Genomic DNA, 13,802 nt, shown 5'->3' with positions numbered 1-13,802 from the left:
CATATATTTTGTTGATCCATCGTAGGTTGACAATACTACTTGCATTTTTCCTTTTGAAATATATGTTAGTCACTCAATTGCTTCTAGATTAAAAAGGCTGTTCACTTTGTTGTCGTTGTTTCTCGACGGAAGCTATACATTTTCTGTTAAATTATCTGTTTCAAAAGAACCAAGGGATTCGACATTATTCACGCAGAACTCATGCTACAGTTAGTCTATGAAAAAAGACTATCAGGCTTATTTTAAACTATTCAGTTCAAAGCAGTATCTCATTTCATATCACTTTTCTGCAAAAATTACTCTTAACTTTTCAAAGTATCTGATACTCAAAGAGGAGTGAGTTATGTGAATTACCCAATGAACATTCACACATGAGCATTTATTTGTTCCTTGCAAGGTTGAATTTTTCTCATATGCTTTACTAATTAGAATCTGTGCTTCTCAATTTGTGTAACACTTCTTGTTTATATCACGTTGAATTTTCGGCTGGATTAGCTGCTCAAAGGGGGAGAGGCCAGTAAATTTCTTTCCACTTTAAAAGGCTAATGATAAAAGTTTATTAGGGCAGCAAAAACAGATAATTGCTTCAATGCAACGAAGCGTGCAGAGAGTATTTTGAAGATGTAATAATGGCAACGCAGGGATTCGTACAAGAATTCTCCACTGCAAAATTATCAATCGTGTACAAATTCTGCTACTCATAAGTAGCACCAGATACAAGTTGCTGTAAAATTATCCTTCGTCAATTAAAAAACAATTCAAGAAGTTCAGCGATGTTCTTTTATTCTCTACTAGTTTCTTACTGAAACTTGCTCATGCTTCAATTTGGATGCAGTTTTAAAACCGTCCGTACAATATTCTATCAACCACAAAAGATTCATGTGCCAGGTTGATCAGAAGATTTCGAAACTTTTCTACTTACTTCTAAATTAATAGCATAGCGAAAAACTTTAGAAATGCTTATTTGACTATTTAGTGGATTTTCAGAAGAAAATATATTGCAACTGAATCCTCCGGTCCATTACGATGAAGGGCACGGAAATGTGTTTGAGATTTTGATAAACAAAATATTTATTTATAAATATATAAACAAAATGTTGCCGTTAATACAAACAACAAAATATCGATTAAATTTGCAAATAATTGCTCTTGGTATGGTGTGATTGTAGCAGCAGTCAAAATGTTAGCTGGTCCTTGTGTTGCTGTTGCCGTTCACCCATTGGGGTCAGCCGCTGGTCGTGCTACCGTTTTCTAATGTCTCTCGTTCACCGTCTGTAGCTAAGGTGCTGAATATATAGTGAAAATTAAGCTCAGGAAGAAGCATGCAAAAGATGAAATTGTTGGTATCGGTTCCATGCGAAACCTTGATTTATCAGCTTTTCTTTTAATGACTTCGGTAATGTTCTAGCAAATCGTGATATGGGATATAGTGATCTGATTGCTAAATATTCCAGCTAAATTATTCCTCTTCTCGTGAAAATTTCTTTTCACAGTGAATTGAACGAAATGATGAGAACAATGCAGGAACTGCTGATGTGAAGTGTATAAAGGAGCATGCATTAGAAAAGGGTGCATGCAAGACTAAGAATGATGGTTAAATTGCATAAATGGTGAGCAGCTAATCCAGCCGAAAAGTGCTGGAGTACTATCAGAAGACGTTATCGTGTACAATATAGTGCCCTTACATGAAATACTATACAAGTTTGAGGTGCAAAGATCAGCAAAAACAGGAATGTGAAAGAAAAAAAAGTTGAACAGTATGCGAGAAAAATCAGAATTGTGGTTAAATGTTAGGCCAGAATATAATTGCAAACCTGCCAGGAAAAACATGTGATGAGGACACATGTATGTACATTAGCTAGGTAAGTGCAGCTAAGTATATAGCTGAATGATTGAGTGACTCGTACAGTGTCGTGTGCGTGTATACCAGTGAGTCGGTCTACCAGTTGATCGGTAGTTGAATATTCAAGTGCACTTGTGCATTTGAATATGTATTTTTGTATTGAATGCAAGTGAGTTGTGATAGTGAACCTGTTCAGCTATTTCCAAGCTTAGGAACATAAACAGCTGAAGTAGAGTGTCAGCTATCTGTAGTAATTTTATGTATACTACTTGCAATGAATGTGTTTGCTAAGTCTATATGCATGTTGTGCAAATGCTGGGTGCTTGCGTGCATGTTATATGTGAATATATGCATGTCGAAGTGTCTGTAATGTAATTGTGTTCAGATGTGTGTGTGTATGGGAAGAAAGGAGAAATCAGGAAGAAAAGAATATTAATGAAGAAACCAGTCTTTTTCGTACTGCACTGGAGAAAACACATGTTGACTTATCTCATTCTAGTCACTGAAGCAGATGAAGGCATCAGTGGAAGAATGTGTTGATATTGTTTGTTCAAATGACAATGACGAGGTTGATGTCATTAGAGACTCAAGATGAATCTATTGCAGGTGTCCGATGTTGACGAAGTCTTTATTTGACAATGAACAAGAAAGAAACAAGATGAATAAATGTTTTCTGGGTATGTTGGTTGATATCGATGATGTTGCATATAGCGTACTGGCGTCTCGACGGTGGTGCCATACTATTTCTCGTTTGATGTGCTAAGAAGAAGCATGTTTGGGACACGATCACCAGTGTATCGACGACAAAGATGGTGGTGGCGCAGCAAGGATACAACGACAGGGCAAAGTTACCCAGAGAGAGAAATTTCTCAGAGATACACTGGTGTTGTTTGTGTGAACTCGCAAAGTGTTGGTAAGCTGCGTAGCGGTGGTGTTTTCCGCAACATCATATATAGATATCTAATAACTAAATATTCCTGCTATAGGCCGTATTTAAAATTAGTTACAATAATATCAGGTCATTAAGAATAAAATGTTCGATTTTCCTATGCACCAAGTTTGACAGTCGTTAACTCTAATGTTGTATCCTGACAATTCTTCGTTTTACAACATTGAAGAATTACATATTACTTTTCGAAATGCAATTCATAGTGTGAGTTTTCTCTTGTAAATCAATTTTTGTGAGCTCATGGATAGACAAAAAATTCGTGTTGTTTATGAATATGAGTTCCGTCGTGGAACCAATGCATCCCAGACAGCTCGAAACATCAATGAGGTATTTGGGGAAGATCTGGGGAATGAGCGCACTGTACGCCGATGGTTTGAGAAGTTCTGGTCTGGTGACTTAACTTTTGAAAATCAGCCCCGTGGTAAACCTGAGACCAAGGTGGATAATGATGAACTGGAAACTGTAGCGGAAGCGAATACATCTTAAAGTGTGCATGAGTTAGCAGCAAGGTTTGATGTTTCGATTCCAACTGAATTGGACCATCTGAAACAAATCGGCAAGGTAAAGAAGCTGGACAAGTGGGTACCACACGAACTGAACGAGCATCAAATGACATGTCGTCTTGAAACTTGCTATTCTTTGCTGTCATGGCATAAAAGCGAACCGTTTTTGCATCATATTGTTGTGTGATGAAAAATGGATTCTTTTCAACAATAGCAAGCGTTCTGTATGGTGGTTGGATAGAGACGAAGTGCCAAAACACAATCCAAAAAAGAACATTCACCGAAAAAAAAAAAGCTAATGGTGTCTGTTTGGTGGTCCAGCACTGGTATAATCCACTACTAAGTCAATTACAGCGAATGTATACGTCGACCAATTGGATGAAATGAATAGTGAACTTGCAAATAAACAACCGAGATTGGTCAATAGAGACAGGCCAATTCTCTTGCAAGGCAATGCTCGACTACATGTTTCACGAAGAATGCTACTCAAGTTACAGGAACTGAACTTGGAAGTACTCTGTCATCCACCATATTCACCAGAACTTGCATCAACTGACTATCACGTTTTGCAGGTATTAGACAACTTTTTGCAAGGAAAAACTTCAAATCTGGAGAAGCAAAAACAGCCTTTTGTGATTTCATCACCTCTCGCTCTCCAGAATTCTTCGCTGCCGGCATAAAGAAGCTACTGATAAAACGGCAAGATTGAGTTGATAATTTAGGTGCATACTTTGATTAACTGCATTGCTTTTTGATGAGATAAAGTAAAATAAACTTTCAGTTCAAAATCGGACATTTCATTCTTAATGGCCTCATACTTTTCGAAAGTGAATCTCAAAATTTAGATGAGTTGACTGGACGTGAGATTCAACAATGTTGAAAATGTCAGTTTAAAAATGCATTATTTGTCCAACTGCTGAAAACGCAGAACAGTTTAATGAATTAAAGCCTTATTCGTATGACGAAGACAAATATTATAGACTGGTTCGAAAATAATTACATGCATGGCAGACGAATGCGAGAAGACGGTTGCAATAGGCTGTTGCTGTTCCACCACTAATACTGTGGATTTGTGGATTTCTGCGTATTCAAAACAACATCGAATCACGACAAAGCGGATGATAAATTTAAATACGGCGTACATATATCGATATATGCCGAATCGGAGAACTCCAAAGTAGCGCTATGTTAAAAATAAATGTGAATATATTCTCCAAGAGCCATGCTATAAAAGAAAAAGCAAGTAATTCATCACGATTCAAGACTTCAAAATAAAGTTAATGTGGTGTTATGGGCTGTGGTGAGCTGTGTGTTGTGGTGGAGAGGGGTGAGGCAAACAGAGGTGAAGCCAGACCGGAAGGGCCAGACCGGAAGGGTCAGATCGGGAGTCGGCGACACGCGGTCGAAAGCTAGCACGTGGAGTCAGTCAGAAAACAGCGAGGTTACGAGAAAGACGTGTTCTGATCAGGAGCGATCGTGTACTCCGCTGCGGTCGACAAGGTAAGGTCCAACGTTTCATTCTGTCCTTTTGCTTCTTGTCTTTTTTCCTCCATCACACCACAAGCTATTTCGGCACATAAGAAAAAAAAAATTATGAGTGTAGTCCGGATTTCTAGTGATATAATTAAACCGTTTTGCGGCGACACGGACGTGGTCGCGTGGCTAAAAAAGATGAAGCTGGTCGCGAAGCTCCAAGGGATAGGCGACTTGGCAAGCTTTATACCACTGTACTTGGATGGTCCGGCGTTGGCGCTATTTTTAGAGATGGAAGAGAGGGACCAAGTTAGCGCGGAGAAAATAGAAATCCGCTTGATGGAGGCCTTCGCAGAAGGAATGTTTGAGGCGTACGCTCGCCTGGGGAGAGCGAAGTGGACCGGCGAACAGGTCGACGTATTTGCCAACGAACTTAGGAGGTTGGCTAGACTGGCGGGGTACGAAGGAGAATCGCTGGATCGAACAGTGAAGTTGGCGTTTATAACTGGGTTTCCTGACCACATGTCGGTCGAATTGCAGAAACTGCCGGACGTGAACGCCATGCCCATGGCGGATATAATAACGAGGGCTCGTATGTTAGTTTCCTGTCGGAGATCTACACCGTTGGCAGCAACGGCGACAGCAAAAGGTGGCCGACCAAGGAGTGGCGGAGAGGGGTCGAACAAGGAACGTGTGTGACCGTTCAAAGGACAGTGTTTCCGGTGTCAGGGCCCGCACATGGTGCGAGACTGCAAGCTACCTAAGCCTGAGGTCATCTGCTAACGTTGTCGAGAAACGGGACATATAGCCAGCGAATGTCTGCAGGGAAACGGTCTAAGGGAGACTACTGCGCCAGTGGTCTCCCTTTCAGATCAATAAAGGCGCAATTTTTTCTACCCGTTGTTGATGTGGTAGTGGATGGGAAGATGTCGCGTGCCCTCGTGGACACAGGCTGTACAACGACCCTGATGACTCCGGGAGTGGTAGAGACGTGGAGTGGAGAAAGCAGTGTGAGGGCAGTCGACGGAAGAGAGGTACGCTGTGAAGGCATTACTGACGTGCAGATTGAGGTGCAGGGAACAAAGCTGACGCTGCAAGCAATTGTAGTTGGCCACTTGGTGGATGAGATTGACGTGGTGATGGGGATGGATGCAATCACCCGTTTAGGAGGTGTCACTGTCAACGAGGCCGGTGTGACTTTCGGGGTCGCGGGAAACCGTGTATGGCGACGCCATGCATTGGTGAGAACCGCGAAGAAAACTATGCCACGCACACTATTGAAGACCAGGATTTTCGTGCCGCCTTCGATGGCCAGAGGTGGACAGTGGAGTGGCACTGGAGGGGAGAGCCCCCGACGTTAAAGAATAAAGTGGGCTGCTACCAGCATACTTTGAAAGGAGATGCCAGAAGCGAGTTCGAGGGGGAGGTGGAGCGGTGGATTAAGGAGGGCATATTGATCCCTTGGGAAGAAGAAGGAGAGAGCAGAGTCCTGCCGCTGATGGCGGTGATACAGCCCACGAAGCATAAGGTCAGACCAGTGCTTGACTTCCGAGAGCTGAATGACCACATATCATGTCATACGGGCGGCGAGGCCACAGATGTCTCCGGGGACACCTTGCGAGAATGGAGGCAGATGACAGGGGCCTCCACGATCGTCGATTTGAAGTCGGCATACCTGCAGGTGCATGTGATTGAGAGACTGTGGAAGCATCAGCTCGTCAGGTATAAGGGCCGGACATACTGTTTGACAATGCTGGGTTTTGGGCTAAATTCAGCGCCGAAAATTATGGCAACAATTCTCAAGGCCATCCTGGGAAAGGTGGACAGAGTAAAAAGGGCCACCAATTCGTACATTGATGACATCCTTGTGGATGAAACCATAATGCCAGCAACAGAGGTCATAGTCCACCTGAGGAAGTTCGGATTGGTCGCCAAGCCACCAGAGGCTATGGAGGGAGGCGCTGCACTGGGCCTCAAGCTACGCAGAGACAAGGCCGGTGCGTTAGTGTTTCGGCGTGGGAACGAGATCCCTGAACTGGGCACCAGCGTGAGTAGACGGGAACTGTTCTCGGTGTGCAGGAAGCTGGTGGGACATTACCCGGTTGCAGGATGGCTCCGGACAGCATGTAGCTTCATCAAGAGACGAGCCGAAGGAGCAAAGTGGAATGACAGAGTTGGGGAGAAAACGACCGACATGATGCAAGAAGTCTTGGTCAGAGTGACAGCAGAGGATCCAGTGAGGAGCAGTTGGTATGTTCCCAAATCAAAGAGTGGGATCGTTTGGTGTGACGCCAGTAGCATCGCAATAGGGGTTGTCTTGGAAATGGGAGGCACCGTGGTGGAAGATGCAGCCTGGCTCAGGAAGATGGATGATTGCAACCATATCAACGTGGCGGAGTTGGATACCGTGCTGAAGGGGGTGAACCTGGCCTTGAAGTGGGGGCTGTGCACCATCGAGATTAGAACCGATTCGGCCACTGTGCTTGGTTGGGTGACGACAGTCATCACCAATGAGCGGAGGGTGCGAACCAAAGGGGCTGCGGAGAGGCTGGTAAAGCGCCGATTGGGAATATTGCGGGAGCTAACCGCTGAGTTCGATCTGGAGCTGAGCGTAATTTTTGTGCCTTCCGAAAAGAACAGGGCAGACGTCCTAACCAGGGTAAAGCGAGCCTGGTTGCAGGTGCCAGAGGATGCGGAGCAGGCTGTGGCTGCAGTATGCTGTCTGAGTGACTCGGAGTTGAGGAGACTGCATACCATGCATCACATGGGAGTGGACAGGACGTTGTTCCTCGCCAGGAAAGTTGACTCCGAGGTAACGAGGCGGAGCGTGGAGAGAGTGGTTAGCAGCTGGGACAGGTGCCAGTCTATTGACCCTGCTCCGGGCGTACATGAGGCGGGAAGTATTCCAGTGGCCCACAACTGGAAACGACTGGCAGTGGACGTACCTCTCAATGGTTGACTGCGGACCGGGGCGGATGGCCATATGGAGGGAGATGAAGACGGGGACTGCAAAGGAAATCTCAGGAGTATTAAATGGGATATTCCTGGAACGAGGCCCCGTGGATGAGCTGCTGCTGGATAATGGCACTGCATTTCGCTCGGAGGTGCTGAAAGAAATGCTTGACGGGTGGCAGGTCAGCGGATTCTTCATGGCGGCATACCGGCCAAGTGGAAATGGAGTGGTGGAAAGGCATCATCGTACCATCAAGACCATGGCAGAGAGGGGCCACATTTCGCCAATCGAGGCCGTATTTTGGTACAATATGTCGCCCAGGTCAGGACAGGCTGAGGAGTCGGTGCCACACAGGGCAATATTCAGGTACGAGTGGAGGCACCCGTGTATTGTATCAATGCGACTCCGGGGAGAAGAAGAGCACACCTTCGTGCAGATCGGGGAAGAAGTTTGGGTAAAACCCCCAAATGCACGGTGCACATCACAATGGGGGAAAAGAACTATAACCTCCATCAATTCAAAGAACAACGTCTCAGTCGATGGTATGCCACGCCATGTTTTGGATGTGCGGAAGATTGTCAGTGCTTCAGAGGATGGAACCAGCTGCAGTGGGCAGGATGATGAAGACAGTAGCAGTAGGTAAGATGATGAAGGCAGCGCGCCAGGAACTCAGGCCAGTCCCGGGGTCACACAGCGACCACAGAGGGAGCGGTACCCTCCTCCCTGGTTGGCCGATTATGAAACCAATTAAGGTAGTTCGGGAGCGAGGAGTGAGTGGGAGAGCCGGTTGAATGATCTATAGATCAGTGTGGTGTGTGGGTGTTATGGGCTGTGATGAGCTGTGTGTTGTGGTGGAGAGGGGTGAGGCAAACAGAGGTGAAGCCAGACCGGAAGGGCCAGACCGGAAGGGCCAGACCGGAAGGGCCAGACCGGAAGGGCCAGACCGGAAGGGTCAGATCGGAAGTCGGCGACACGCGGTCGAAGGCTAGCACGTGGAGTCAGTCAGAAAACAGCGAGCTTACGAGAAAGACGTGTTCTGATCAGGAGCGATCGTGTACTCCGCTGCGGTCGACAAGGTAAGGTCCAACGTTTCATTTTGTCCTTTTGCTTCTTGTTGTCTTTTTCCAGTTAATGATAATGAAATCGACCAGCTCTTATTGACTACACCCGTGCAATTAAAATTAAACTTCCCCTTTATACATTTTGAAGAGTTAATGTGTTTTAATGTACTTCACAAATAACGCGATATTGTTTTCATCATTTTCCCCTAAATGTTATTTACAGAATCATGGTTACTGGGAGCCAACTTTTGTATCCCAACAATAAGGTACTTAGGATTGTCTTTAGCAGATCTCAATGCATCTAGTTCCTCAGAGTTCAGCACAATATCATGAATAGTGTTTTCCATGGAGTATAGTCGGGAGTCATCCTCCATCCACCATTCCCTTTGCTTACTTTTGTCTTTGATGGTCTCGTATATTTCAAACTTCAGTGAAACTATCTTGTCCATAGTATTTCTAATCGTTTTCTTTCTCTTCTTATACACTCCACAGAGGTCACCAGTGTCAAATGACAACTGAATACTATTGCAAAGCCAGTTGTCTGTTGCACTATATCTTCCTGCTTTCTGGGCCTTACACCTTGCTGTTATTAGTGCTTATAAAGTTGTTTGGGTAGGGGTAGCATTTACATTCGAATAGTGCAGCACGCTTTGATAACGGTGAACTTGTTTGAACTTAATTCAAATTAGTCCTGTGTCTTACTCCATTATCAGAGGCCCTCAGGATGATACTGTAAAAGGTGCCCCGTGAGAATCCCATCTCATTTGTGTATTTTTGCCTTGTGGATTTGCAGGAAAAGCATCACCCACTGAATATCTATGTAAATATTTTAGTTCATAAATGTTTATCCTTTCAATCAACATACTATCAATTTACTTTCCAAACAAAAGAGTGTCTATTTCTCCTGCTTCTAGTAATAACAATCACTGACTACCTCCCCTAAAATTTATTCACATTCCGATTTATTTACAAAATATCTGTTATGATAGTATCCAATTATAAGATTATCACTAATTACTTCGCGATGATTAGCATAAGCAAAACCAGTCTATGTAAATATCTAATGATATATATATATATATATATATATATATATATAATAATTGACGATTCCCTGCCCTTATTCTTGTATATATGTATATATATATATATATATATATATATATATATATATATATATATATATATATATATATATATATATATGTAAGGGAACGACCGTGTGAACTCATAAAAGGAGAAATGGTGACGAATGGGAAAACAGAGGACTCCTTTTATTTAAACGAGTCACACGGTCGAACACACAATATATATATCAATGGATGATATACATAATATGTTATACGACGATAACATAGATGACCAGTAGTGAAAGACCACAACCGTATTAGATGAATAACAGAGATATTTATTGTAGCGTTAAAGATGTATGTCTCTGTGTGAGTGTGAATGCGACATATAAGAACATAATCAAAGACAGGCTGTCGTACAAAGAAAAGTACGTATGTGAGTGATACATGTGTGTGTATGTGTGTTTACAGCAAATAGAAAGAGTCAATAACACGTGAGCAATTATACCAGATCTTTAGTACACTATAGGAAAAGTTCTGTATGTGAAAGTGAGTTGGCTGAGTGTGGCAGAGCTGATCACTAGTTGTGATGTCGTGGCGTCGATGCCGGGCCGTGATTCTTGTTATACAGATGTTCGTCGCTGGCTGAGAATTTCTTGTCTGTTTAAGAACTCTTGTCTGTTTATTTATCGTGGTGAAGCTGAGTCACCTAACAGAATCGAAGAGAGAGATGTGCCGCGGTAGTTTGGTGTGGTGTACATAGTAAGTCGTGTTGACGCTGGTGGTGTAGAGGCTGCTTGGTAGTAGTCGTAGAAACGTGTTGCTGATGTGGCGACGGCGGTGGTCATCGTGGTTGGACGAAGCTGCTGAAGTGGTCGCTGGCTGCTGCTGCTGTCGTGTGGTACACGGAACAGTCTCTGCGAGAAACTGGACCGAGACAAATTTGTGGAGTATGAGTTGATCTATTTATAGCGTTAAGATGGCTCCAAGACGGTGATAGAATGTTACTCTATCACGTGACCTTATTAGGGGCTGTGATTGGTCAGTTTGCGTTCTGTGGGGAACGGTTCGAAGAAGTTGCCGATTCGAATAATAATCAGTCACGTGATGACAAGGAATGGGTTCTCTACTAAGCTCGCATTTATTTATATTTAAATGAGAAGATTGTATGTAATGGCGATAGTAGTTTTGTGTCTAATGGCGATAGGTAGTTTCACTACACTAGCCTCGCACCAGTCGGTTTGTCGAAGACAAACAGACGAAATAAAAAAAAAGATGTAGTGAAAAAGACTGATAGAACGGTTGGTCTATTACTGGTATTTAGTCACCATTTTTGGAAAGTTATGAGAACTTTTCAAGTTGGGCTGTACAGATCAGAAGGGCTGTATGAATGAATCACGTCGGGGTCACCAATTATAAGGGAACGACCGTGTGAACTCATAAAAGGAGAAATGGTGACGAATGGGAAAACAGAGGACTCCTTTTATTTAAACGAGTCACACGGTCGAACACACAATATATATATCAATGGATGATATACATGATATGTTATACGACGATAACATAGATGACCAGTAATGAAAGACCACAACCGTTATAGATGAATAACAGAGATATTTATTGTAGCGTTAAAGATGTATGTCTGTGTGTGAGTGTGAATGCGACATATAAGAACATAATCAAAGACAGGCCGTCGTACAAAGAAAAGTATGTATGTGAGTGATACATGTGTGTGTACGTGTGTTTACAGCAAATAGAAAGAGTCAATAAAACGTGAGCAATTATACCAGATCTTTAGTACACTATAGGAAAAGTTCTGTATCTGAAAGTGAGTTGGCTGAGTGTGGCAGAGCTGATCACTAGTTGTGATGTCGTGGCATCGATGCCGGGCCGTGATTCTTGTTATACAGATGTTCGTCGCTGGCTGAGAATTTATTGTCTGTTTAAGAACTCTTGTCTGTTTATTTATCGTGGTGAAGCTGAGTCACCTAACAGAATCGAAGAGAGAGATGTGCCGCGGTAGTTTGGTGTGGTGTACATAGTAAGTCGTGTTGACGCTGGTGGTGTAGAGGCTGCTTGGTAGTAGTCGCAGAAACGTGTTGCTGATGTGGCGACGGCAGTGGTCATCGTGGCTGGACGAAGCTGCTGAAGTGGCCGCTGGCTGCTGCTGCTGTCGTGTGGTACACGGAACAGTCTCTGAGAGAAACTGGACCGAGACAAATTTGTGGGGTATGAGTTGATCTATTTATAGCGTTAAGATGGCTCCAAGACGGTGATAGAATTTTACTCTATCACGTGACCTTATTAGGGGCTGTAATTGGTCAGTTTGCGTTCTGGCGGGAACGGTTCGAAGAAGTTGCCGATTCGAATAATAATCAGTCACGTGATGACAAGGAATGGGTTCTCTACTACGCTCGCATTTATTTATATTTAAATGAGAAGATTGTATGTAATGGCGATAGTAGTTTTGTATCTAATGGCGATAGGTAGTTTCACTACACACATATATATATATATATATATATATATATATATATTATTTTCCAACATAAAATTTCTGTGCATTTTCATTTTCATATTTTTCATAATTCACCGCGTGGAATTTTATTCTCGATCCTTTTTAATTTTTTGCCTTATATAGTTTTGCCCACATCCTGAACAAGTTAAGACGTAAATTCTTTAATATTTTTTCTTTTTTTTTGTGTATGTCCGTGTTTTCTTGCTTGTCCTTCCAGACAATAATCATGAATTCTTTTTCCAAGGATAACATATATTCATTCATCTTCAGAACGGGAAGTAGTTCCCATGAAGTTATCGACAAACACTGATTCCAGCAATCTTACTAAGAAATGTATACAAACGTATGCACTCACTCATACCCATGTATATGCATGCATATGAACTAATGTATATAAATGTATGCGTAAGTATGTACGAGTGTATATATATATATATATATATATATATATATATATATATATATATATGTAAAAGGTTGAAGAGGAACACACGAGTAGATATATATTGAAAAAAGACAAAGTAGAAAATGCTAAAATACTTTTATAAAGAACATTACAGAACCGGTTTCGATCCTTGAGATCTTTTCAACAGTAAATATGAATAATAGATTTTTGAAAAATTATTGAAAAATTAAATTTTGGTAAATTTAAAAGAAAAGTCTTTTTAAAGACATATTTGTATAGTATTCAAGTAACAGGGGCATTTTTCTTGTTTCTGCCTGTCTCTGTTTCACTTGTTAACTCTTGTGGGTTCGAAGGAGTGCTATGATAGTAGCAGTGTTAATTGGTTGGGTGTCCTGCATTGACCTGTATTGTTTATAATGTTTGTGTGGGTGTTATTCTAGACAGCAGTAGTAGTACTAAGGTAAGGGAGGAGGTGGTGGAAAGGAAGAAGAAGATGAGGGATGGGGAGAAGGAAGGAAATTGTAATAATAAAATGCAGGAAAGAGTGATAGTAACTAGTCGAGTGAGTAGTGATTAGGTTGTTTTTTTATATATTTTATATTTTTTTAATAATTCCTTGCGTATCTATTTGGAGTTTATCATTTTTAATATTTGTGTGTGTGTTTTAATATTTGTGTGTGTGGATATGTCATTCGTTGTAGATGCGTTCAGAAGGGGTCTGTATTTTGTGATGAAAAGAAATTCTTTACTTATTCTTTGGCTGTAGGATGTATCGTCTCTGAATTGGTAGAGGGGAAAAATTCTGAAACTAGGATTTTTATTATTGGCGCAAACATCGATATAACGTGTGGACAATAATATTTTCAACCGAGACGTTACTACCGTATCTGATTGCTGAGGTACTTCAATTTTGTTCTATGTATATACATATATTTACTCGACTGCTGACATTTATGAATGGTTTCTCCCATTGTTTTGATGCGCCATTAAAAAAAAAAAATCTCGAATAAAACTGTCGGCAATTTG

The 13,802-nt window shown here is 42.1% G+C and overlaps 1 pseudogene; it reads left to right on the top strand.

The window, feature by feature from the left end:
- The first annotated feature begins 4,888 nt into the window (after positions 1–4,888).
- On the top strand, positions 4,889–5,647 carry LOC149133073 (uncharacterized; annotated as a pseudogene).
- Positions 5,648–13,802: the final 8,155 nt, after the last annotated feature.

This window comes from Octopus bimaculoides, chromosome 12, assembly GCF_046866305.1.
Source record: "Octopus bimaculoides isolate indiv1 chromosome 12, ASM4686630v1, whole genome shotgun sequence".
NCBI classification, from domain to species: Eukaryota; Metazoa; Mollusca; class Cephalopoda; order Octopoda; family Octopodidae; genus Octopus; species Octopus bimaculoides.
The sequence above is the reverse complement of the archived record's forward strand: the minus strand, read 5'-3'. Positions and strand labels throughout refer to the sequence as shown.